This window comes from Hibiscus syriacus, unplaced genomic scaffold (genome assembly GCF_006381635.1).
Source record: "Hibiscus syriacus cultivar Baekdansim isolate YM2019G1 unplaced genomic scaffold, ASM638163v2 tig00110584_pilon, whole genome shotgun sequence".
Lineage (NCBI taxonomy): Eukaryota > Viridiplantae > Streptophyta > Magnoliopsida > Malvales > Malvaceae > Hibiscus > Hibiscus syriacus.
The window spans coordinates 331348-359263 of record NW_024062792.1 but is presented as its reverse complement, the minus strand read 5'-3'; the positions used below and the strand labels follow the sequence as shown (position 1 = coordinate 359263).

At 37.9% G+C, this 27916-nt stretch overlaps 1 pseudogene; it reads right to left on the bottom strand.

The window, feature by feature from the left end:
- Positions 1–10: 10 nt before the first annotated feature.
- On the bottom strand, positions 11–27565 carry LOC120133709 (annotated as a pseudogene).
- Positions 27566–27916: the final 351 nt, after the last annotated feature.

The following is a 27916-nucleotide window of genomic DNA, read 5'->3' as shown; positions in this document are numbered from 1 at the left end:
TGTATCTTCCTTGGTCATCAAGACAAGATTGTGTTGAGCTCTTCTCTGAGCACCTGTAGTATGACGGATCATTAGAAAAATATGTAGCGAGCAGGCATTTGTCGAGATTGCATGAACTTCTAGGTTGCTTGATTTTCAATATTTTGCTGTCACTTTAGCTTTTATTCTTCGATTTGGTGCAGTTGCGAAATAGCCAGCACACAATGCATTGGGTACTAAAATCTTCTATGCATCTAATTTTCTTTTCTTTTTCTTTTTGGAATTCGGAAAAAGCCGGAACAATACAAAACAGCACAACATAAACCGGACAAGCTAACCGTATTCAACTTAGAAGGGAGCCTCAAGTGATTCATCCCAAACTTCTGCACTTCCATTAGAGGCATCTTCAACATCGTCTTCCATTGAAAGTCTAATATATTCTCTATGTGCAAATCGGTCCCACTCTGTCAATGTAGGGTTCTCACGCTCCTGTTTGTTCCAACATAAACAAGGTTGTTATCAAAACTTGCATAGATGTATGAAGGTATACAGTTCCTGGTGATGGTAATATTAAAGAAGAGTTAAAGTATTGCATTTACCTGACGTATTAGGAATGGATCACGAGTCTCAAAGGCCATGAATTTGTTAAGATTAAAAAGGATATTGAAAACACTTCCAGACAGTTTAGAACCTTTCAGGTCACGCAATGTGATATAGCTCTCATCCTGCAAATAAGAAAAGCTTCAATTGCTGAACATGTAAAACAATCTATCTCAGTTTGCAGTGAATATAGAAAGGAGCATTGAATCTCGGCTCCTAAAAGCCCAAACCAACATATGGTAAAAGCAGTTCAGAATATAATTAGTTCATTAATCATTAGATCACACAAAATGATCTATTAGAAGCAACCTTGAAATATCTACTTCCAGGGGAACATGAGGAGATTTAAACATAATTTGCCAGTAACCTGCCCTCCAGACAGTTGTATTATACCAACAGAAATCTGAAGTTTGAAATTACAAGCAGATCTTAGCACAAAATTAGTATTAAGAGTCATTTTTCATGAACACTATCCAATTCGCATCATATTAAATAGGCAAGGAAATAAAAAGAGCGCAAGAATAAAATGGTGAACCTCTGGTTTAATCATGTCAATTATTTGACATAAGATGTCCTCAAAGAGGACAAGCTCCTGTGCCATGCATTCCATTCGATGCAACTGCTCCTCATAAAAGAATTGCATTTCATTACGTGTTAGAATTCCATTGCCATCCAAATCTATACACTTGAACCTACAAAAGGAAAAACCCACATTGAAAAACTAGACAACAATAATAATAAATACTTGGAACTCCAATCTTAACGTGATCATCCAGAAGCTCCAGCCCTTGAAAACACACTGCTATTTTCCACCCTCAGAAAGTACCAGCAGAAAATATTAAGGAAAATTTATAAAGATGCTAATGAATCATTTACATCAGATATATTTTTGTTTGATCGAGACTAATTTCCCAATCAGTAGCTTCTGAAAAATATTTTCAGATTTTTTGGCAATAAATGTGGGGAAAAAAGCTTTTTTAAACATTTAGGGGGCATTTTCAAACAAGTGGATTTATATGATAAGTAGAGGTATATTTACTTCAACACTAAGAAGATAAACTTCAAAATAGATAATCTGTGAACAAGATCCAACGTAATACCCTCGACTCTACAAAGAAAGTGCACAAACATACCAATACTCAAGACTAGGCTCGGACGACTTGTCCTCCTCTGCAAGGATAAAGTAAACAAAATCTTCATACCCCATCTTTCCTTCAATTTTACTGGTAAATTTTCTTGAAACCTAGGATGGGATAGAAACACAAATTGAGTGAAAGATCCAAATCTGTGAATAAATTTAAGTCAATCAGAGAAGAATAGAAGTGATAGAGAATGAAGAGTGGACAAAGTTCAATTAAATGAAAAGCTTCTTCTGCATATGGAATGTGGTTTGGACCAAGGAACAAAAATGCCATCTGACTGGGACAAACCTGAGAAAATATGCTATCAACAATCCGGTAGGTAAGCTCATGGTTACCATATCTGATAAGGTTCTCCTTATCGATCAAGAAATCATTATCTGTATCCAGCTCCCAAAACTTGCAGTATATCAAGTAAAAGTGCTCATATGAAAAATACCTATACAAACAGTATAAAAGGAGAGAGATTGAAATATGAAAATAACTGTTATCAGACGGTATGTATTAAGCATGCATGAAAAAACTATTCAAACTTATTCCAATCCAAGCCCCTACCTCAAAACTTTATTAATGTCTTCTTCCTCATCAGCATGTAGCATGGCATCAATCAAGTTTCCCCGTTTCAACTCCATAAGAGTGAGGTGACCATTCTGAGATCTATTTATGTAGTAATATATTCTGTATATAACAGTTTCAGCTGGCCATGTGAAACAAAAGTTATGTTAACAAGCAACGTCAGATCAAACGAGCAACATATTTGAGAACAATAGAAACAATCTGGACTTGCAAACAATTGAAAAACACTGAGGTAGTAGTTAATGTGAACTGTTTGAGCAACAGCTGTAGATGCTTAATTTGTCTGGGCCTATATCATGGGCAAATGAAAGTAGTTTTTGGGAGTTGAAAACTAAAAAAACGTGGAGGGTCAGTTTTTATCAGAATTAACTGCCATAGAAAATTAAAAGGGAAAAAGCATTGTAAACAGGGGAGGGGAGGCAACTAAAAAAAAGAGGTTAACATCTATTATCGACAGTAGAGGAGAACGAAAAGAAAAATAGAAACTAACAGCCATCGACAAGGACGAGAGGAAGAAAAACAATCAACCACAGCGAAACCAAAAACAGTCCAAAAAAAATAGAAATCACCATTCTAAAAAACCAAGAAAAAGACTTACCTCTTGAATCCAGAAGCCTTGGTCGTCTTTTCTAGGAACCCACGACCCGTGAGAAGGTAAATCCTTCATTTTTTTTGTTATCTTCCAGTCATGCATGTTGGTTTTAAAACTTATTTGATGGGTTTTAAGTAGGTCTCGGTCGGGATTGTCCTCGGATCTAGGGGTTCTTGTCATTTTCTCGTTGAAACTTAGGGAGAAGAAAACCTACAGTGGACGTAGGTTTGGTTTTGAGGGGTCTCGAGGGTTCGGTTAGAGCCTAGGCGTTGGGGCTTTGGTTTAGCGGTTGAGAGGTTTGTTGTCGGGGAAGTTTGGAGGTGGCACCCGTGGTGGTTGCCATGGTTGAGGGCTACGCTTCGTCTAGGGTTTGAAGGATGAAGATGGTGAGGTTGGGAGAAAACCATAGAAAAGCGGCGAGGGGGGGAGTTGTCTGGCTTAGGGGTTGAGAGAAGAAGTGAATTAGGTTAAATATTCACCCCATATATCCTATATATTTGTATGCCAAAACGGCGTCGTTCCAGAGGGTCAAAACGGCAGTGTGTTGTTGTCTGGGGGAGATGAACTGCGTTTTAGAAGTTGGGGTAATATCTATATAGGTCCTCGCAGCTTTGAACTGTATTGTCTTGATCCCTAAATCGAGCTTTACTAGTATATTAATGTTGTCTCTTAATTTTCTCTGTGTTTCATTTCAGTCCAGTGTTGTGTTGGGGCTATTTTTTTACTGTTTTTACATTTGATATGTAATTTTGGGAACTTGCATTTTGGTCCCATGTAACACTTGGGTTATATTAGGTTTGAGGTGCCTAGAAATGAAATTTTTATGGAAAAGGCCTGCTGTTTATTTTCTTTACACTTTGGACCTATGGCATGTTCGTTTAGTTTATTGTTAGATTTACATTTTTGCATTCCTATATTTATTTTATTTTATTTTGGTCCTTCATGGTAATTTTGAATATGAAATCGAATTATTAATAGTATGTTTTATTGTATAATTCTAATGTATGTCAATGTCGTTGTATGCATGTATGTACCATATCACCATACTTTTATTTTAGGCTTAAGTCCATTATATTTATGTTTGTTTTTCTTTAATTCTTTGTTTTAATTCTTAATTAGTATGTTTAATTTTATGTGTATTTGAATTTAGTCATTATATTTATGTATATATATATATATACTTTTTTAATTTATAGTTTAGCATGCTATGATTTTGTTTTTATACCATATCACCATACTTTTATTTTAGGCTTAAGTCCATTATATTTATGTTTGTTTTTCTTTAATTCTTTGTTTTAATTCTTAATTAGTATGTTTAATTTTATGTGTATTTGAATTTAGTCATTATATTTATGTATATATATATATACTTTTTTAATTTATAGTTTAGCATGCTATGATTTTGTTTTTATATTTTAGGTCACATGTGTACATAATATGTTAATATGCATGGTTTATGATTTTTTTAGTTAAAATATGTGTATATGATATTTTAAATTTTGTTTAATCAATTTTGACATGACATTTTTTACACGATTCGCATGGTAACCTCATTTGCATAACTCGACCTATTACATAATCGGACTAAGAGTAATACACTTTTAATTTAAAATTGTATTAAGTGGGCAGTCATAACTGATTTGAGGTCTGCTTTTAATGATTTTAAAATAAAAGTGTATCCCGAAAGTGAAACAAAAAAATTGGTTCGTCACCTAAAATTTGGGAACAAAAGAAAAGGAAATATTCGTTTATTTAAATTTATCGAGAAAAGGTTGTTATAACTTTTAAGATCTGGTCTCGATATTTGTAAATAATCGAACATTCTTTATCTTTCTAAAACGACTCGGTAATTTTAATTTAATTTATTTAAGTGCTTTTGAATGTTTTTAAATTTACATCTTTGTTTTATGGGATCAAAAATCAAATTAAATTCGAATTTGTAAAGTTTATTGCAAATACATTAATTAATCGATTAGGTACCGATTTAGGGCGTTGTGGGGGTGCTAATCCTTCCCCACACGTAACCGACTCCCGAACTCATTTTTTTGGTAACGCAAACCTCAATTTTTTGTTTTAATTAAAATTAATTTTTATTTAAAATGACAAAACATTTTTTTGGTGCCCAATCACACCCTAATCAAGGATTGGTGGCGACTCTTCGAACCGTATTTTTCGATCGTAAAGGAAATCCAAAACTTTTCGAAACGAGAGGTCTTTTAAATCACATTTGTTTTTAAATTTAAAAGAGATAATTAAAAATTAATGTGTTTTCAAAATCTCACTTTTTTCACCTTTTAAGAAAAAATCGTTTCGACAGCTTGGCGACTCTGCTGGGGACCTTCCTTTTAGAGAGTCAGGCCGATAGTCGATTAATTAATTGTCTTTGCAATTGAAAATTATAAATTCGTTTTAATTTGATTTTTGATCCCTTGTTTGGTTTTTAATAAGTTTTGTTTGTATTTTGATTTTTTTTAATTTAATTCGATTAACAATTAAATAGTTGTACTAATCTGTTTGCTAATAGTTTCAGAATAATTGTTTGTTTTAGGAATTGATTTTGAGTGTTTTTATTGTTTTTTTTTTTTGCTTTTCCTCACACACTGCACAGCTGCATTATCATCACATGAGCTAAAACCCCGCTCCGTCCTATTTAAGTAGGAGTGAGAGACTATGCCCTCGTGTGGTTTTCACCTCCGCATGAGATAGTGGATCGCTCCTGGAGCTCACGCCTTATGGTCCTCGTGATGGTAATCACCTCCGCATGGACATAAGGAGGTGTGTTCCCTCGAAATTGAACTCGATCCCCTAAAGCCTGTGATGGGCCAGGATTGAGGGTTCAGCAGTCCAATGGGGCACCGGCAAGGACAATTCGAGAACCTATTACTTTAGAACCTAACCTGGCATATAGTGAACCTAGAGCCTGAACTTAGGTTGAACCAAACCCGAACCTTAAGAATCCCGTGAGGAGGGTACAGAAGAAAAGTTTTTTTTGAGTCATTTATTTTCATTTTTCGAATAAATGCTTGCGAACTAGATATCATGCGGTTAGGTTTATTTTTCGAACAAGCATGCGAACTAGATATCATGCGGTTAGGTTTGTTTTTTTGAATAAGCATGCGAATTAGATATCATGCGGTTAGGATTTCTTTTTGTGGATAACAAAGCATGGGGTAGATATCATGTTGGGTAGGATCTGATAAAGCATGATAGGGTAGTCAACATATGTGGGTAGGATTTTTGAACAAATTATTAACCTGACTTAATTGCTTTATGTTTACTAACTGATCTTTTGTTGTTTTTGCCTTGTTTCTTTTCTGTTTTGCATTGCATTGTCCATTACATGGTGTTGATTTGGGGTTGATGTCCATATAGAAGGCCAGTAATATGGAACGAACGGTTCAGAAAGAGTTTGAGGACAATGCAGATATTCTGAGGTGGTCGGAACAGTCCCAATTGACCAATGGGGATAGCGTGATGCCTGGATATGTGTCAGAGTTATTTGGTTACACTCACATCAACGTACGTCAGAATGATCTGAGTGAGCTAAGAGAGATATGGGGAAGATGGGAAGCAGCCGATAAGGAGATGTTTTATCAGTTGTACAGTGATATTCCTTATCTTCTGGATGTTCCTATTGATCAAAATCTGTTTAGAGCATTGACGCAGTTCTGGAATCCGGCTTATGGCTGTTTCACATTTGGTAGAGTGGATCTAACACCAACAATAGAGGAGTATCAAGCATTGGTCCATTGTCCGAGGTCCCAGATAGATAGAATATATACCAAGCTGCCAGTCACTCCTTCATTTAAGAAGAAATTACTATTGATGACCGGAATGAGTGAAGATTGGGTAGTCAGAAACATTAAGTAGAAGGGAGACTGTGAGTGCATCTCTTGGGCTGCTCTGAAAGAAGTAATTGCTCATCATCCTGATAAGAGAAAGAAGCTTGACTTGTTTTCTTTAGGGATTTATGGGCTCGTTATTTTTCCAAAAGTGCTAGGATATGTAGACGTATCAGTTGTTGACATGTTTGAAAGATTAGACAAGCGCGTGGATCCTGTTCCAGCTACTCTAGCTGAGATGTTCCGGTCTTTGAGTTCTTGTAGGCGCAAGGGAGAATGACGCTTTATAGGATGTGCGTCTTTGCTGCTCGTATGGATTCTGAGTCATTTCAAACATGTTGAAAGAGCACCAGGACGAGTGTTTCTAGAGGGGTTTTCACCTTTGAAAGATTTTCTTTCTAAAGAATGGCCTGGGGGCTTCACCGAAGAAAAATGGATGGTCATCTTCAAGGATATCAGAGATGGAGATATTTTGTGGCGAGCTTCGTGGAATACCTCTTCGGATATACTTTACCGATGCGGAGAGCGAGATTGGGTTCCTTTGCCAGGTATATGGGGTTCTGTTGGGTATGCACCACTACTAGTTTCCAGACAGTATGGATCGAGGCAGTTCATTCCAGCCACGTGGGACTTGGTAGGATCGGATTTTGCATTCAAAGGAGATCAGTATAAGGGTAAAGTTAAAGGGGTTGCTGAGGCTTGGAAATAAACTCGTCGTGTGAATCTGTTCACTTATGATCTCGAGTTATCTCAAGAGTACGAGCAGTGGAGAAGCGGTCGAGTAAATGACAACATCCCGATAGTGAATCCTGAAAATATTCAGCCGGTGGAGAAACAGTTGAGAGTGGTGCCATCTCCATTAAAGTTAGCCAAGCGCGATTTCGAAGCAGAACGAAGACAATGGAGAATGACTTTGCAGAAACTGGAAGATGAAGTGTATCAAAAGGGATTAGAGATCGACATTCAGAAGAGTAGAGCAGATCAAATTAAAAAAGTGGAGAAACAACTTCGGCTAGACTTTGACGATCTTCGGTCAAATTATCAGCGAATGGTAAAAGCTCAGGCAGGTTCTAGCTCGAGTAAGTCTATCGAATTGAGGCAAGAGGTGGCAAGCCTCAAAAGAGTAGCCGGAGAGAGTCAAGAAGAGCTCAAGCAAAGCAGGCACCAAGTGAAGATTTTATCGAAAGAAAAGGATTCTTTAGAGCAGCAGTTACAAAAGAGTCAAGCTCAGAATGAAAAGTTGAAGGAGAAAATTTCAAGTTTAGAGACTGCATTACGACGATACCGAAACACGGAAGGTAGCTCGAGCCAGGGGAGGTTGAAAGTCTGAAAAAATAAGTGAGTGAGCTTGAAGCCATGGTTCAAGATTTTCAGAGGCAAAAAAGTGAGCTATCGATAGTTCCCTATGAGGGGGATATACAGTGGTGTTTTCGATGGGAGCGAGCTCAGGCGAGAGTTAAGCAAAAAGAGGACTTTATTACTTGTTACCAAGAACACGCGCGGGGAATAGCTCAATATTTGGTCATTCTATCTGAGGAAGCTACTGATGTGACTGAAGAACTGGATCCTGAGGCTGAAGAAAACCAGAAGATCGTGGAGTTACTTGCACATGTACAGGAAATAGGAGAGATGGTGCAGATCTATTTGTGATATGTTTCAACTTTGTAATTGAACGTCGTTCTAATATAAAGAGTTGTTCTAAGGAGTCGTTCCAGGATCAACACCCTGCATTTTGCATATGCATTTTTAATACATTTAAATTTTTGCATCGCATTTTATTCATTCATAATCATATATCTCATATTCATTAATAAATATCAGTGATAACAAAATGACTCTGTGACAGAGTAATACTGGAAAATCCCAAGCATATCTACAGAACCAGGAAGAAAGTTATGGAGGACAAACTTGCCCAAATTGAGAAGGCTCGGTTGGAGTTACAAGATAATATCAAGAAAATGCAAGAAGATATGATGAATGCCCAAAAAGAGATGTTTGCTAAGTTTGCGAGTATGTTGGAAGGAAGAAATCCAGAACATGGGAAAAGCCCTATGCCAGAAGGTGTGACTGAGGACCCACTTCATCATCCAGGGTTAACCCCAGAACAATCTCAGAACGTTCAAGTGACCCCTGTTCATGTTGGGAAGGTGCACATTAATCCAGTCGGTGCTTCTGCTAACGTACAGCCTGGATCTAGTTTATATTAGGAAGAACATCAATATCATCAAGTTCCGGACCTTGATGAAGAAGCCAAGAAAAACCAAAACAATCCACTGGAAGAGAAATAGAAGCAGTTAGAAAGAGAGGTCAGAGCCATGAAGGAAGATACCAGTGTCTATGGATTTGACGCAAAGGAGTTAAGTCTAGTTCCTGATCTGGTCTTGCCTCCAAAGTTCAAGGTTCCTGACTTTGAGAAGTTTGATGGTACCAGGTGTCCCTCTGCGCATATCACAATGTTTTGTAGGAAGATGACCGGATACATAGGGGACGATCAATTGTTGATACACTGTTTTCAGGAAAGCTTAACTGGCTCGACAATCCGGTGGTATAACCAGCTGAGTATAGCTAATATTAAACTGTGGAAAGACTTGGCTAAGTCCTTTCTTGAGCAATACAAACATGTAAAAGATGTTAGGCCCAACAGGATGATGTTGCAAGGAATGGAAAAGAAGTCTAACGAGAGTTTTAGATAATATGCTCAAAGATTGAGAGATGTAGTAGTGCAAGTCCACCCACCATTGGAAGAGGAGGAAACAAATATGCTTTTTGTCAACACCTTAAAGGCTCCTTTTTTCTCGCATCTTATCGGTAATCCTTATCGAAGTTTTGCTGATGTGGTTACAGCAGGAGAAATGATTGAAATGGCGATTAAGAGTTGAAAGCTCGAAGGATGAGAGTCTAGTAAGAGGCCACCAACGAGGAAAAAGGAAAGCGAAGTCAGTAATGTGAGGCAGTACGATTCTAATAACATCACTGTTTCCCGTCCTCAAGGAGCAGGGTCGTCAACACAAAATGATAATAGACAAGGGGCAAGGGACCAGAGGAGAGAGAGGCCTCAATTTGACCCCATCCCGATGACTTATAAGGAATTGTTTCAGATTTTGTATGATCGGCATGTGGTTTCGCCGTATCACGTGACACCAATGCAACCTCATTTTCCCAAATGGTATGATGCTAGTGCTCAGTGTGAGTACCATGCAGGGAACCCTGGGCATTCCATTGAGAATTGTACTGCTTTTAAGAAGGTTTTCCAAGCTTTGAGAACGAGGAATGTCATCAACTTTGGTGATAGTGAGCAGCCAAATATAGCTCAGAATCCGTTGCCAAGCCATGCAGGGACAGGAGTTAACGCGATTACTGAAGAGAAAGGAAAGAGAATTGTAAGGAATGTTAGTGAGGTGGTATCACCCATGAGTTGGGTGTGGTGCCAGATGGTCAAGGTAGGATTGTTGAAGCCCAGTTTGACAGGTGAACAGTTTAACAGTGGAGAGGTATGTCTGTATCATAACAGTGAAGGACACAATATTCAGCAATGTCCTGACTTCCTATCTTTGGTACAAGACATGATGGACAGTAAAGAAATTGAGTTCTTTAGAGAGATTGCTGAAGAAGATGAAGCCGAAGTTTGCGCTTCAGAAGGATCGTCTAAAGGGGTATACAATGCCAGTTGTCCCCTAATTATTACTCCCAAGAATCGAGTTGCTGAGAAGGTAGCTCCGAAAGTGGTTATTACACCTCCATCTCCATTCCCATATCGGGATAATAAACAAGTGCCTTGGAGATATGATTGCCAGATGGGAGATGTAACAAAAGAGAATGAGGAAGTAGATGAGGTGGGACGCTTTACTAGAAGCGGTATGTGTTATTCTCTTAATCCACCTAAAGAGTCTGAGAAAAATGTTGCAGTTGATAAGGGGAAAAAGGTTGATGTGCAGATAGAAGAAGATAAGCCTGTTATCAATGAACCAGTAATCGAGAGTGAAGCGGTAGAATTTTTGAAGTTTCTGAAACACAGTGAGTACAGTGTTGTTGAACAGTTACACAAGTTGACTGCCTGTATTTCTGTTTTATCATTACTTTTGAGTTCAGAGGCCCATAGGAATGCTCTGTTAAAGGTTTTGAACCAGACTTTTGTTACGAAAGATTTTCCCATTGAAAAGTTGGACCGGTTAGTTTCCAATATACAAGCTGATAATTTTTTATCTTTTTCTGAGGATGAGATCCCTTCTGGGATGATTGGTAGTCAGAAGGCTTTGCATATCACAGTTAAGTGTAAAGGGCATGTGTTGTCCCGGGTTTTGGTTGATAATGGTTCAGCTTTGAATGTGATGCCCTTAGTGACTCTAAAGAAGCTTCCATTATATAGTACACTTATGAGAACCTGTCAAAGTGTGGTTCGAGCTTTCGATGGGACTAAAAGAGAAGTGTTGGGCAAGATTGATGTTCCTCTGAATATTGGTCCAGTAACTTATGAAGTGGAATTTCTCGTAATGGACATTATGCCTACATACAATTGTTTGTTGGGAAGGCCTTTGATTCATCAAGTCGGTGCAGTTTCGTCCACGTTGCACCAGAGACTCAAATTTGTGATTGATGGAAGGTTGGTATGTATTCATGCTGAAGAGGACATTATTGCTTCTGTTTCTACTACTGCTCCGTACATTGAAGTGGATGAGCAAGCGGTCGAGTGTTCTTTCAGATCGTTGGAGTTTGTCAATGCTACGTTTGTGGCTGAAGGCAGGAAGATACCAAAGCCTAGACTGTCAAATTGTACCAAAATGGGACTCAAGCTGACCCTTGGAAGAGGAGCAAAAGTTGGGAAAAGGTTAGGAAGTCAGTTACAAGGACTAGTGAATCCAATATGCCCTGTTACTAAAAGAGATCGATTTGGTTTGGGGTATCAGCCAACTCCGAGGGATAAGCTGAGGGGAATTAAGAAAGTTCAGGAAATGAGAAAGGCCATACTAGCTGGTGAAGACCTTAGCTGGGAACCCATGATCTTCCCGCCGTTGAGCAACATTTTCATATCTATGGTACATATGTTTCAAGGGAATTCAAGGAACACTGAGGTGATGGTTAAGGATGCCTTGGGAGATTTAGGCATTAACGTTATAACTGATGATGAATTTGAGGAAATGAGAGTTATGGGCATTTATCCTGCACCGCCGGGCTTCGTGATGAATAATTGGACCGCAGAAGAACTACCTGTAGTTTACAAATCTTTTACAAAGTAATGCACTGGAACTTTCTCCCTGTTGTTCATACCCTGGGGCAATAGGTTATTTTATGTAAAGGGTTAAGCTGTTTGTTTTTTCTTGCTTTCAATAAAAGATGCATTCTGTTAGTTCCAAATGGCAAACATTCTCCCATGCATTTCATTCATTCATTCTTTGTTGTATATATGTATGTATTTATTTCTTTCTATTTATTTATATGGGAAAAGATCTTCCCATATGTATATATGTATATATATCTTCTCTTTCATTATTTTTTCAGGAGCTCAGATATCAATAATATGAATGCCAATGATTCTGACCCGGAGATTGATTTTGAGAAGCCTATATGTCAAGGAGAAATCGAGGATTGTGATGATGATGAAGGATGTGAACTACCTTTTGAATTGCTGAAAATGGTGGAGAATGAAGATAAGCAGATTCTGCCTCATAAAGAGTCTACTGAGATTTTGAATTTAGGGACAGATGAGGATAAGAGAGAAGTAAAGATTGGTACCACTTTGTTAGTTGGAGGTCGACATGATTTGATAGAATTGCTTCAACAATACAAGGATGTATTTGCATGGTCATACGAAGATATGTCGGGTTTAGATACAGAACTGGTTGTTCACAAACTGCCAATAAAGCCTGAATGTAAACCGGTACAACAAAAACTGAGAAGAATGAGACCCGAGATGCTGCTCAAGATTAAAGAGGAAGTGAAGAAACAATTTGATGCTGGATTTCTTAAAGTGGCTAAATATCCTGAGTGGGTGGCAAATATTGTCCCAGTACCGAAGAAGGATGGAAAAGTTCGAATGTGTGTCGACTATAGGGATCTCAACCGAGCTAGTCCAAAAGATAATTTTCCTTTGCCACATATAGACACGCTAGTTGATAATACTGCTGGAAATTCTTTGTTCTCTTTTATGGATGGTTTCTCTGGCTACAATCAAATTAAGATGAACCCTGAAGATATGGAAAAAACGACGTTCGTTACCATGTGGGGAACGTTTTGTTATAAAGTAATGCTGTTTGGATTGAAGAACGTCGGGGCAACATATCAAAGGGCCATGGTGACGTTATTTCACGACATGATGCATAAAGAGATAGAAGTTTATGTCGATGATATGATTGTCAAAGCTAAGACAGAGGAAGAACATATTGGGAATTTGAGAAAGCTTTTTAAAAGACTAAGAAGATACCAGCTAAAACTCAACCCAAATAAGTGTACTTTTGGGGTGACATCTGGGAAGTTATTGGGATTCGTAGTAAGCCAAAAAGGAATTGAAATAGACCCAGATAAAGTAAAAGCTATTCAAGACTTGCCACCCCCACGAACACAAAAAGAAGTCAGAGGATTTTTGGGGAGATTGAATTACATAGCTCGGTTTATTTCGCAGTTGACTGAAAAGTGTGATCCCATATTCTGCCTTCTTCGTAAGAATAACTCAGGGGAATCGAGTGAGGATTGTCAAAAAGCTTTTGAAGCAGTGAAAAGATATTTGTCGAGCACTCCAATCTTGGCGCCACCTATCTCAGGCAAACCATTGATTTTGTATTTGTCAGTTTATGAAAATTCAATGGGGTGTGTGCTGGGGCAACGTGACCAAACCGAGAAGAAAGAAATGGCTATTTATTATCTCAGCAAGAAGTTCACTGAATGTGAGACAAGATACTCACCCATTGAAAAGTTGTGTTGCGCTTTAGTATGGGCTACCTGAAGGCTTAGACAATATATGTTGTATCATACTACTTGGCTTATATCGAAGCTTAATCCCTTGAAATATCTAATGGGTGTGCCTGCATTATCTGGAAGATTAGTTCGTTGGCAGATCTTATTGTCCGAGTTTGACATCCAGTATATAAACCAGACGACAATTAAAGGAAGTGCTATAGCGGAATTCATTGCAAGCAGGCTTCGGAAGAATATGAGTCGTTGAGCTTTGATTTCCCAGATGAAGATTTAATGGCTATTTCGGTAGAAGAAGCAGTTGCATCCACTAGCAAATATTGGAAGTTGAACTTCGATGGTGCTTCAAATGCCATGGGACATGGAATCGGGGCGATTTTGCTCTCACCAGAGGGAGAGCATTATCCTTTCACCAATCGGATTAATTTTGATTGTACAAACAATATGGCCGAGTATGAAGCTTGTGTTCTGGGTCTTAGAGCTGTCGTTGATCGCAAAATAAATATGCTCAAAGTGTATGGGGATTCAGCTTTGGTAATTTACCAACTCAAGGGAGAATGGGATACAAAAAATCCCAAGTTTGTAGAATATCGTAAGTTAGTTATGGAACTTGTTGAAGAATTTGAAGAAGTAACTTTCAATTATCTCCCCAGAGAAGAGAATCAAATGGCAGATGTCTTAGCCACACTGGCAGCAACGTTTAAGATGAACGAGCATTCAAATATGATGCCCATTGAAATGAAGGCTTATGAGTATCCAGCCCATTGTTTTAATATTGAAGAGGAAGAAGATGGAAACCCCTGGTATTATGATATCTTGCAATATATAAGGTATCAGAGTTATCCAGAACAAGTCACTGAGAATGATAAGAGAACCATTAGAAGAATGGCATCAGGGTATGTGCTTGATGGTGAGACTCTATACAAGAAAAGTCTGGATCAGGTCTTGTTAAGATGTGTGGACACGAAAGAAGCCAAATTGATTCTTGAAGAAGTGCATGAGGGAATATGTGGTACCCATGCTAATAGGCATGCTATGGCTAGGCAGATTATGAGATTTGGGTATTATTGGTCAACTATGGAAACATACTGTATCAATTATGCCCGAAAATGTCACAAGTGTCAGATTTATGGAGATAGGATACATACTCCTCCTCATCCGTTGCACGTAATGACAGCTCCGTGGCCATTCTCAATGTGGGGCATGGATGTTATTGGACAAATTTCTCCCAAAGCTTTAAATGGCCATCGTTTTATTCTAGTAGCCATAGATTACTTCACTAAGTGGGTGGAAGCAGCTTCTTACGCAAATGTTACCCAGTCTACAATATGCAAATTCTTAAAGAATGAGATCATTTGTAGATATGGTTTACCAGAGAGGATTATCTCCGATAATGCGTTGAATTTAAACAATAAGATGATGGACTCGGTCTGTAAACAGTTCAAAATAAAGCATCTTAATTCCACCACTTATCGCCCAAAGATGAACGGGGCAGTAGAGGCAGCTAATAAGAACATCAAAAGGCTCATAGAGAAGATGACTGAGACCTATAAAGATTGGCATGAGAAGTTGCCATTTGCTCTGTTTGCCTATCGAACTTTTGTACGAACGTCAACTGGGGCAACTCCATTTTCTCTGGTATATGGGATGGAAGCTGTCTTACCTATTGAGGTGGAAATTCCCTCACTTCGGATTTTGTCAGAAGTAAAGCTCGATGAGGCAGAATGGGTTTAGGCTAGGTATGACCAATTGAATCTGATTGAAGAAAAGAGATTGAAAGTTATTTGTCATGGTCAGATGTATCAAAAAACGTATGACACGGGCACATGGTAAGAAAGTTCGCCTTCGAGAATTCCATGAGGGAGATTTGGTGCTTAAAAGGATTTTGCCTATTCAGAAGGATTTCAGAGGAAAATGGATGCCCAATTGGGAAGGACCTTATGTTGTCAAGAAGGCCTTTTCTGGGGGAGCTCTAGTCCTAACTGAAATAGACGGATCAGAATTACCATATCCAGTGAATTCCGACGCTGTTAAGAGATATTTCGCTTGAAGGAGAAATAAAAAAGGAAAAAAAATAAAAAAAATGAAAAATGAAAAAAAATGAAAAATGAAAAATGAAAAATGAAAATGAAAGAAAGAAAAAAAAAAAGATAGAAATAAAAGGAGGGTTCAAGATGAAAACCCGAAAAGGGCGTCTTGAAACCAAAGGAGGTCTCAAGTTGAAAACCCGCAAAGAGCGACTTAAGTTGAGTTTGAAATTCAGAATTCGTGCACGGTGGAAGGTTCTGAATTGATTTTGGAAATGGAAAGAGCTCCTGATATGGGACAATGACAGTTGGTAATCAAGATTGAGACCAAAGATTAATGAGTGAGTCTTGATTGAAATAACCAAGAGAAATTGAATGCACATGAGATTCAATACTGGTTTAGGGCATCCAATGATAGAGATTTGAGAGTTTAGAAGTAGTTTCATACTCTTAAACATCACAATTTTGGAGATCTTTTGGATAGAAGCTACACTCGAGACATTCTAACGGCGTGCCAGTTCAAAAGCATTTGCATTATTGATATTTGAAGACGCCTACTCTTTTGTTTTTATACTGTTTCCAGTTAAAAGTTTGCCATTTAATTGCCTAAAATTCTCTGTATTTATATAAATAAAGAGATGTCTTTCCTTGTTCGTTTCCCTTTTGTAAGCATCTTATTTTGAAAAGTTAAAACATATAGCTTAACTTGAAGTACATGAGATCATTTTGTATTATTGTGCAAAAGGTTTTGGAAAATGCAGGTATTCTGAAGCTGACAATGGTTTAAACGTGTAAGCTTGTGTGGCTACGGGAAACTTAAATCTTGGAATTCATAAGAAATCTCAGCCATGATAAGAAAACCCAAAGAGATTGTCATTGATCAAGAAGTTGGTCATGGGTACTGGTGGGTTTCAAAAAAGAAATGAGTCAAGGTCCTGTTAAGCCGAGAGATATGGAATTGAGATTGTTAGCTGGGGTGAATTGGTCAAATGTTTGTGCCCAAGATGAAACCGAGTTCCATCGAGATCAAAAGGAAATGGAGTTCATTCGAAGAAGAAAATGCATTAAATTGCATACATTTTAGGCATAAATAGGATCATGGGATTCATAATTGCATGATGACTTAAGCAGTTACAGGTTTCCCAGGGATAGTTGAAGATATTGAAGCATCGAGATGAACATAACTGGTTTGGAGATTTTGAAAAGAATGATGTTTATACGAAAACTGAGCCAAAGCAGATTTACGTATCCAATGGTTTCCAGACAAGTTTTCGCGATGGAGATGGATTTTCAGAAATTTTATCAAATTCTAAATTTTTGAATATAATATTTTCAAACATACATTAATGATTAATAATGTTTGATTTTCAGGTTGGACCTTTGAAACAGGTCAATCTTAAGCCTTCACGGAAGAGTAGTGAAGCAAACCATTTGTAAGCCTTCACGGAAGATTAGTGAAGCAGACACATTTTATGAGGTTCGAGTTCTATACTCTCTAAAGGAATAGAGAGCGGACACGTTTTATGAAGATTGTTCGAGTTCTATACTCCCTGAATGAATAGGGAGCGGACCCGATTATTGAAGATTTTCCGAGTTCTATACTCTCTGAAGGAATAGAGAGCGAACCCGTTTTATTGAAGATTGTTCAAGTCTTATACTCCCTGACTGAATAGGGAGCAGACACGTTTGCCGAAGATTGTTTGAGTCTTATACTCCCTGAAAGAATAGGGAGCAGACCCGCCATTTGAAGATCTTTTCAAGTCTCGCTTATCCTGAAATAGCAGAGAAGCGGATTAATCTTCTGAAGTTCTAATGGCCGGACAAACTTGATCATCTATTGATCTTTGCTCTATTCTCGTTGCACAACAATGAGCAAAGAGGGGCAGCTGTAGATGCTTAATTTGTCTGGGCCTATATCATGGGCAAATGAAAGTAGTTTTTGGGAGTTGAAAACCAAAAAAACGTGGAGGGTCAGTTTTTATCAGAATTAACTGCCATAGAAAATTAAAAGGGAAAAAGCATTGTAAACAGGGGAGGGGAGGCGACTAAAAAAAAGAGGTTAACATCTATTATCGGCAGTAGAGGAGAACGAAAAGAAAAATAGAAACTAACAGCCATCGACAAGGACGAGAGGAAGAAAAACAATCAACCACAGCGAAACCAAAAACAGTCCAAAAAATAGAAATCACCATTCTAAAAAAACCAAGAAAAAAGACTTACCTCTTGAATCCAGAAGCCTTGGTCGTCTTTTCTAGGAACCCACGACCCGTGAGAAGGTAAATCCTTCATTTTTTTTGTTATCTTCCAGTCATGCGTGTTGGTTTTAAAACTTATTTGATGGGTTTTAAGTAGGTCTCGGTCGGGATTGCCCTCGGATCTAGGGGTTCTTGTCATTTTCTCGTTGAAACTTAGGGAGAAGGAAACCTACAGTGGACGTAGGTTTGGTTTTGAGGGGTCTCGAGGGTTCGGTTAGAGCCTAGGCGTTGGGGCTTTGGTTTAGCGGTTGAGAGGTTTGTTGTCGGGGAAGTTTGGAGGTGGCAGCCGTGGTGGTTGCCATGGTTGAGGGCTACGCTTCGTCTAGGGTTTGAAGGATGAAGAAGGTGAGGTTGGGAGAAAACCAGAGAAAAGCGGCGATGGGGGAGTTGTCTGGCTTAGGGGTTGAGAGAAGAAGTGAATTAGGTTAAATATTCACCCCATATATCCTATATATTTGTATGCCAAAAACGGCGTCGTCGCAGCTTTGAACTGTATCGTCTTGATCCCTAAATCGAGCTTTGCTAGTATATTAATGTTGTCTCTTAATTTTCTTCGTGTTTCATTTCAGTCCAGTGTTGTGTTGGGGCTATTTTTTTACTGTTTTTACATTTGATATGTAATTTTGGGAACTTGCATTTTGGTCCCATGTAACACTTGGGTTATATTAGGTTTGAGGTGCCTAGAAATGAAATTTTTATGGAAAAGGCTTGCTGTTTATTTTCTTTACACTTTGGACCTATGGCATGTTCGTTTAGTTTATTGTTAGATTTACATTTTTGCATTCCTATATTTATTTTATTTTATTTTGGTCCTTCATGGTAATTTTGAATATGAAATCGAATTATTAATAGTATGTTTTATTGTATAATTCTAATATATGTCAATGTCGTTGTATGCATGTATGTACCATATCACCATACTTTATTTTAGGCTTAAGTCCATTATATTTATGTTTGTTTTTCTTTAAGTCTTTGTTTTAATTCTTAATTAGTATGTTTAATTTTATGTGTATTTGAATTTAGTCATTATATTTATGTATATATATATATACTTTTTTAATTTATAGTTTAGCATGCTATGATTTTGTTTTTATATTTTAGGTCACATGTGTACATAATATGTTAATATGCATGGTTTATGATTTTTTTTTTAGTTAAAATATGTGTATATGATTTTTTGTATGTCACGTTGTATGATATTTTTAATTTTGTTTAATCAATTTTGACATGACATTTTTTACACGATTCGCATGGTAACCTCATTTGCATAACTCGACCTATTACATAATCGGACTAAGGGTAATACACTTTTAATTTAAAATTGTATTAAGTGGGCAGTCATAACTGATTTGAGGTCTGCTTTTAATAATTTTAAAATAAAAGTGTATCCCGAAAGTGAAACAAAAAAATTGGTTCGTCACCTAAAATTTGGGAACGAAAGAAAATGAAATGTTCGTTTATTTAAATTTATCGAGAAAAGGTTGTTATAACTTTTAAGATCTGGTCTCGATATTTGTAAATAATCGAACATTCTTTATCTTTCTAAAACGACTCGGTAATTTTAATTTAATTTATTTAAGTGCTTTTGAATGTTTTTAAATTTACATCTTTGTTTTATGGGATCAAAAATCAAATTAAATTCGAATTTGTAAAGTTTATTGCAAATACATTAATTAATCAATTAGGTACCGATTTAGGGCGTTGTGGGGGTGCTAATCCTTCCCCACACGTAACCGACTCCCGAACTCATTTTTTTAGTAACGCATACCTCAATTTGTTGTTTTAATTAAAATTAATTTTTATTTAAAATGACAAAACATTTTTTTGGTGCCCAATCACACCCTAATCAAGGATTGATGGCGACTCTTCGAACTGTATTTTTCGATCGTAAAGGAAATCTAAAATTTTTCGAAACGAGAGGTCTTTTAAATCACATTTGTTTTTAAATTTAAAAGAGATAATTAAAAATTAATGTGGTTTTCAAAATCTCACTTTTTTCACCTTTTAAGAAAAAATCGTTTCGACAACAGCAAACAGGATATATAATGGGCAACAGCCGGGCATGTTAAGACGGATATTCTTTAAGCACTGCAATTGGTGTAAGATAATTTAGTTTCACTTTCAGTCACACAATATGTTTCTATGGCAACGGTCTCATATGCTCGTTAAATGGTCAATAACCAATCCTAACATAATCATAACTAGGAGTGAGCATTTGATCGAGTCGAGTCAAAAAATTTCGAGTTGATAAGTCCTATCTTACAACTCAAAGTTGACTTTAAATTTTTTCGAGTCGAGTCGAGTTGAATTTTTGAGTTTATGTTTAAATTTAATTGTATATATTTATAATATTATGATATTAATTGATTCTAATTTAAATGGTTTTTATAACCATATATATATATATATTTCTTCATATTTTTTTCATATGTGATATACATATATCATATAAAGTCGATGCACTCAACTCAAACTTGAAAATCAATTTACTACTTACTATAATTTTCGAGTTATTCGAGTTGTATTTTACAACTCGATTTGAACTTGATTTTTTTTTAGTCGGGTCGAGTTTATGAAATTTCAACTAGAAGTCAATTCGAGTTGAATTTTTTCGATTAAAGTCGAGTCAAAACATCGGTTTTTAGAGTTGAGTTAAATTTTGCTCACCCCTAATCAGAACGATCTAATTACTCTGGATTAAACTAAAAAAAAAAGATGTTTTATAAGAACTTGTGCAAATTCATCATCCTAAATGTATGCATTTCAGAAAATGGAAGCATAGCCATTGATACTAAAGACTGGAATGAGAACTACACTGCCAATCATTCTTACTGAAGATATGTGACCAGCATGCTAAACTTTTTTTTTTATAGAAGTTGAAGGTCTCATTAAAAACCTCATTCGTAATTGACCATTTCAAATGGGAAAAGGTCAACCAGCGGAAGGAGGAAAATAGTACCTCATTTTAATAATAACAGATAGCATATATTAGAAACCTTTACAACAACAACAACAACAACAACAACAAAACTCAATTCCCATATGCAATGGGGTAAGGGGGAGGTAGAGTAGTAGGCTGCCCCCAACGCCAGGTTGAGAGTAGCTTCCGTGGAAGACCTCCGGCAGTCAGAAAATTAAAAAATATAGATAAAATGCAATGTATGTATAAATAAATACATAAATACATAGTTGAACAGTATTCATATATAGTCATTAATATCCTATGCACGTCTTTAATGGGAAGTAATCCCTGCAAATAAAACCCTGCAAAAAAATCTCTGCATATAGACAGTAACGTAAGACCCAGCTAAATTTAAAAGAGGAAACATAGAGAGAATTATACACAGAATTCAAAGATAACAAGCCCAGTTCTAAGCCTTCATAAATACCAATAACAGAAACGTATAAAAAGTAGAAGTAATGAAAATTACTACAAAGACATTAAAAGAAGACAGAGATGATACACCCTACAGATGTGACCCACACTACTCGACTACCCTAGTCTTAAGTCTCCATCAAGAGAACCGCAAATTTCAACACTAGTTCATCAAAGAACAGGTTTGCATTTCTGCTTTATTAATATGCTATTTTCATTTTAATAATAGTTTTTAACATATCATTTTACGTTATCAAACATATTAGAAACAGAACTACTTCATCAATGAACCAGGGTGAACTGCATTCGTAGAAATTCCCATAAAAATATATGCATTCGAATTTGCAAGTTCAGATATTCAGCATTTAGTGTAGGAGTTAGTTTGGTACAATGTTCAAATGCCTTAGATATTGAAAAAGAGGAGGGAGGGCGTGATATCAAAATGTGAAGAAGCACCCCCAAAAAAATGTGAAACAGCCAGAGGTATCAAACAGATAAAAAACAAACCATATCTTTCCTGAAACTCAGGTGTACTATGTAAAAATTCCAACCCTGGATGAGTTGCCAATAGTTCTCAGAGCACAGGTTTGAAGTCATCCTGTCAAATTGGAAATCAAATTTAAAAATATTCTATTAGACTATAAAAAAATAATGTTGTTGATTTAAGCTCTTGAAAATACATAAAGACCTGAGTGAGGTATTTGAGATCAGGTTGCTTTAATATTGTATATACTTGGGTTGCTATATCCATGGTCAGCATGTTGCTATTGACCTAATAATCAATAAATGCATCTCTGCAAGCAGTTAGATAAAAATTCAGTACAAGCTACAGTTCAAAATAAAGAAAATTAAGAAAATGATATCACAGCTGAAAAGCAATTATAAGGAATTTTCGAAATTTTCAAATAAATACCCCAGCAGTTCAAAGAATATGATGGATATGAGATACAAGTATAGCTGTTCTATTTCCATGAACAAGAAAGTATACCTTGTAACTACACCAGTGCTATTAACATCAATTTTTCTGAAAAGTGATGGGGAGAAATATGAAGGCAATTTGCAAATTTCCTTGGTCACTAATTTGAATTCTGAAACGTAATAGAAAATAAAAAATGAACATAAGACCGAGCTCCAGAAACGTGTTAAAAAACACAAGCATTTATCTTACCAAGCAGATGCAGCCCATCCGGATGGCCATAGAAGAACTGACTGATTCGAAACATGCATTGTTCTTTCATATCATTTGGAGGCGGACGACCATTTTTGAAGTAAAACTGGAGGTATTCTCAAGTACAAATGTAACAAGTTAGAGCTGATTTCAGAGTATAATGGAAAATACAGCAGATAAAAGCAATAAAACAAAACCAAGAAATCGCGGAAAGAAAACTATGATATCGAATAAACAAGATCCAAACTTGGGGTATGAACTCTTTCACAGGCTCGCTAACTACTTTCAGTGGAGAACCTAAGTTTGAAGGACCAGCCCTTTGTTTTGTTATACGAGGGGAGCCAGACACCCTTCTTGGTGAAAGGGGAGGAGCACTGCCAGCAGGAAACAAGGAAGGTAGAGCACTGTGATGCAGGGGGATCTGAGACAGATGATGCTGAGCTGTCAGATTGCACGTTGATGGCGCTGAGATACCATGAGTTGGCAGATCAGCGCAAAGGCGGGAATTGATTGTGACATGTTCCTTATTGGGGTCGTTTTGAGTATGTTTCAGTCTTTTGGCCATAACTTTGGCTACAGGTGTCAGAATCGCGCATAAGACCCCAATCCGGAAAGCTCTTTTCGACGCGCACGCTCTCCACATCGAGCTACGCTCCATGTGGCCTTTTTTTCAACCTCAAATTCTGCCGTTTTCCCCTCCGAATCACTAGATTTAGTTATTTTTTACTATTTATGGTAATATTTCGATTGTTAAGTAGGAAGTCAATTTAAATCCGATTTAGACCGGATTTTTGGGAGATTGCTTATTTTATTTCGAATTTCAATTTAGAGTGATTTTCGGGATTTTGCTATTTTTGGCAAAATTCGAATAAATACGATTTTTGCTATTTTTGGCAAAATTCGAATAAAGACGATTTTTTTAGCTATAACAGTCCGGCTTGTGGACTGCTTTTGACAGTTATTGATTTTATAATATTTTATTAAACCCTAGAGACTTTTTTTCTCTGGTTTTTGGGCGAATTTTCTCTTGTGAATCGTCTGTCGGAGCTAGCCTACAGGATAATCACTATTCTGTCTGGCGTCAGTTGGTGTCAGAGCTTCAACATCTTCTTGGGAAATTTCACCAGTTTCAATGGCTGGAGGTCGTGGTCGTGGTCGTCGTGAGCAGGTTCCGAATGAGGAAGCCCAACGCCGTGATCGCAGCGTTCAGGATGTGATGATTGCGGATTTGCAGAGGCAAGTCGCAGAATTAACCCAGCGCCTAGCGGCGCAGGATTTAGAGGATCGTGAGGCCTCTGATCACGATACAAATTCCACTTTCGAAAACCCATATCACAATCGCGCAGGATTCCGGGCGCAGGATTCCGGGAGCACCGTGGTCGGGAGGAGCGTCATGGAGACCTCGGTTTTCGGGTCGATCTCCCTGAGTTTTCTGGTACATTACAGGCCGAGGGATTCGTGGATTGGATTAATGAAGTGGAGCGTATTTTTGAATATAAGGAAGTCCCCGATCGTGTGAAAGTGAAACTGATCGCCATCAAACTCAAGGGCAGAGCATCTGCGTGGTGGGAACAGTTACGACGTTCACGAGAAAGACAGGGCAAAGCCAAGATCACTGATTGGGAGAAGATGAAAAGAAGATGAAGGGCCACTTCCTTCCCTTCGGCTACACGCAAACCTTATTTCAGCGACTTCATGCGTTGAGGCAGGGCGCGCGATCAGTCGATGATTACACGGAGGAGTTTTACCAATTGGTCGCCCGGAACGATTTATCTGAGACGGAGGAGCAGATGGTGGCGCGATATTTGGGGGGTTTACGCCAGCCCTTGCAAGATGTCCTCAGCCTTCATTCATTGTGGAGTGTTTCGGAAGCATACCAGCGTGCACTTGCTGTTGAAAAACAGCAAAACAGGAGACCAGTGATCAGGAGCGATCACAACAGTCGACCAGTTCGCCCTCAAGAGTCCCGTCCTGCTCAGCAGCCACCGCAGGGTAATTCTAACCCTACTATTAGATGTTTTCGTTGTGGTGAACAAGGGCATAGGGCGACTGATTGCAGGAAGCCTGCTAGTCAAAAGGGCAAAAATTTGTTGATTGAGGACAACGTGGAAGACGAGAATGAGGAGATTGGCGAACCCGTGTATGACGATGATGAGACTGATGATGTGTTGTATGGAGATGGTCATGAGACTCTGGTCGTTCGCAAGAGTCTACTTACCCCCAAGGGCGATTCAGGGGACGATTGGTTGAGAACCAATATTTTCCACACGACTTGCACAGTTGCAGATAAAGTCTGCAAAATGATCATTGACAGCGGCAGTTGTGAGAATGTAGTGTCCGAGGAGGTTGTCCAGAAATTGCAGTTGAAGACGGACCGTCATCCTAAGCCATACAAGTTGTCATGGCTAAATAAAGACAGTGAGGTAACAGTTGATAGGCGATGCCTGGTGTCTTTTTCAATTGGTAGAAAATATTTTGATAATGCCTGGTGTGATGTTGTGTCTATGGATGCGTGTCATATATTGTTGGGTCGACCTTGGCAGTATGATCGCAGTGTCATTCATGATGGACGGAAGAATACATATTCCCTTAGCATCAAGGGAAAAAAGATGGCTCATTTTGTTGTGGTTGACAGGTTTTCCAAGATGGCTCATTTTGTAGCTTGCAGAAAGACTATGGATGCTGACCGGATTGCCCATCTCTATTTCAAGGAGATTGTGCGTTTACATGGTGTTCCTCGATCCATCACTTCAGATCGTGATACTAAGTTCATCAGTCATTTCTGGAAGAGCCTGTGGGGGAAACTGGGAACGCAGTTGAATTTCAGTAGCGCCTACCACCCCCAGACGGATGGCCAGACTGAGGTGGTGAACCGAAGTTTGGGAAACCTTTTAAGGTGTTTGGCAGGAACGAAGCCGAAGCAGTGGGATTTGGCATTGCCTCAGGCAGAATTTGCCTACAACAGATCAAAAAACAGAACCACAGGTTTAAGCCCATTTGAGATTGTCTATGGTCAGAACCCATCCGGGGTGTTGGACTTAGCCCCTATTCCACGTATAGGACGTTTCAGTCCTAAAGCAGATGAGATTGCAAAGTATCTTCGGGGTATCCATGAGCAGGTGAAACAGACCATTCATGAGAGCAATACCAAGTACAAGACTCGGGTCGACAATCATCGTCGTCAGGTACTTTTTGATGTTGGTGATTTTGTTTGGGCTGTATTAACTCGTGATCGTTTTCCTGTTGGTGAGTATAATAAGCTTAAGGATCGGAAGATTGGACCTTGTGAGGTCGTGCAGAAGATCAATGATAATGCTTACAGGTTGCGACTTCCCAGTCACTTGAAGACTTCTGATGTCTTTAATGTGAAGCACCTGAGTCATTGTTTTGTGGATCCTGATGACACTACTCTGAACTCGAGGACGAGTTCTTTCCAACCCGGGGCGACTGATGCAGGGGGATCTGAGACAGATGATGCTGAGCTGTCAGATTGCACGTTGATGGCGCTGAGATACCATGAGTTGGCAGATCAGCGCAAAGGCGGGAATTGATTGTGACATGTTCCTTATTGGGGTCGTTTGAGTATGTTTCAGTCTTTTGGCCATAACTTTGGCTACAGGTGTCAGAATCGCGCATAAGACCCCAATCCGGAAAGCTCTTTTCGACGCGCACGCTCTCCACATGAGCTACGCTCCATGTGGCCTTTTTTTCAACCTCAAATTCTGCCGTTTTTCCGAATCCTAGATTTAGTTATTTTTTACCGATTGTTAAGTAGGAAGTCAATTTAAATCCAATTTAGAGTGATTTTCGGGATTTTGCTATTTTTGGCAAAATTCGAATAAATACGATTTTTGCTATTTTTGGCAAAATTCGAATAAAGACGATTTTTTTAGCTATAACAGTCCGGCTTGTGGACTGCTTTTGACAGTTATTGATTTTATAATATTTTATTAAACCCTAGAGACTTTTTTTCTCTGGTTTTTGGGCGAATTTTCTCTTGTGAATCGTCTGTCGGAGCTAGCCTACAGGATAATCACTATTCTGTCTGGCGTCACACTGCTTGTTGTTATACTTCCAGAGGAAACATTTCCAGGAACATTCAAGGGATTAGACGCCTTTGCATCATTAACCAATGATGTCACCTGGCAAAGTAAAAATATTAAACAGAAGTCAACTCCGCTCATAGGCTCAGATGACATTTTAATAAATCAAATGAATTCAAATATTCTGCTTCAAAGACAGGGTAAACATTCCAAATATAAATACAGAAGAGACTATTGGCTTCCTCTCTTTCAAGAACGTACAAAAAGCTACTTCGGAAATATTGTTACAACTGCAAGTCTCCAACATAAAATCAATTTGCACATAAACACTACTGAAAAAAATATATTTGGAAAATTAACAATCCGACGTCAAATATTCCTTTCACGTCAATTGAATCCGCTAAATTACCTAAATTTATTCTTGGTTCACATACATATTTACAATGAACCAAAATAAACCAAGCAGAACCAAAAGAATGTGTCATCAAATATAGTTTAATCATCATACGTTTAAACTTTCTTTTTAAAAAAAAAGTATATTACCATCAAATAATCCAGCAATAAACTGATTAGAAAAATGCAAGGAACTGACTAGAAAAATCCTACCGCGATAACTATTAATCATTTTCAATTCAAGATATGAAGAAAACAAATCAAATCAAACACCCCCGAAGATTCGAAATTAGGTAACAAAGAGTACCAGCTTGTAAGCATCGGGGAGCGAAAACCGCTGTTCGAAAAGCTTCTGCGTGAATTCAGGATTGGATTTGAGAACAAACGGAGACATCTCCCGGAGCTGCAACAGCTCCGGATCCAAACACGCTATATCTCCAACAGCAACTGCCTCCATTTTCTTTTCTTCGCATAACCAAACACAGCTCAAACAAAGTTTCCTCGCATATCAAATATAATCAACTTCCAAAAAACAAAACCAACATATATAAGCTTAGAAACTTGTTTTTAGTAAGCAATTGAAAAATGTGAACGAGGAACTTCTATTTTGAGCTGGAAAACAACTGGAAACCCTAGATCTCCGTGGAAACAGGTAAACCGAGCTAGGACAATTTTTTCTTATTTTTCCGTTTTTTTTTTCTTTAGACGTTAGCAAGTGAGTGATTTGGGACGAAGCACAGTGATTTACAATTTTCGTAAAAATAATTAAGAGAGAGATTCGGGAGGTAGGTCAGCTAAGAAATTACAGAGATTAGCAACATCTAAGAATAAGAAGAAGAAGAAGAAGAGCAGCAGATTATTTTTTATTTTTTTCTACTTGAAAGAAAAAGAGTTTACCATTTTCCTTGAGAAAAATTAAAATAATTCCACGTGTCCAGTGGGGGAGAAGACACATCTGCAAGGATCATCCTTCTTGTTCAATCTCCACGAATAAAACAAAGTCTGTAATAAAATAACGAA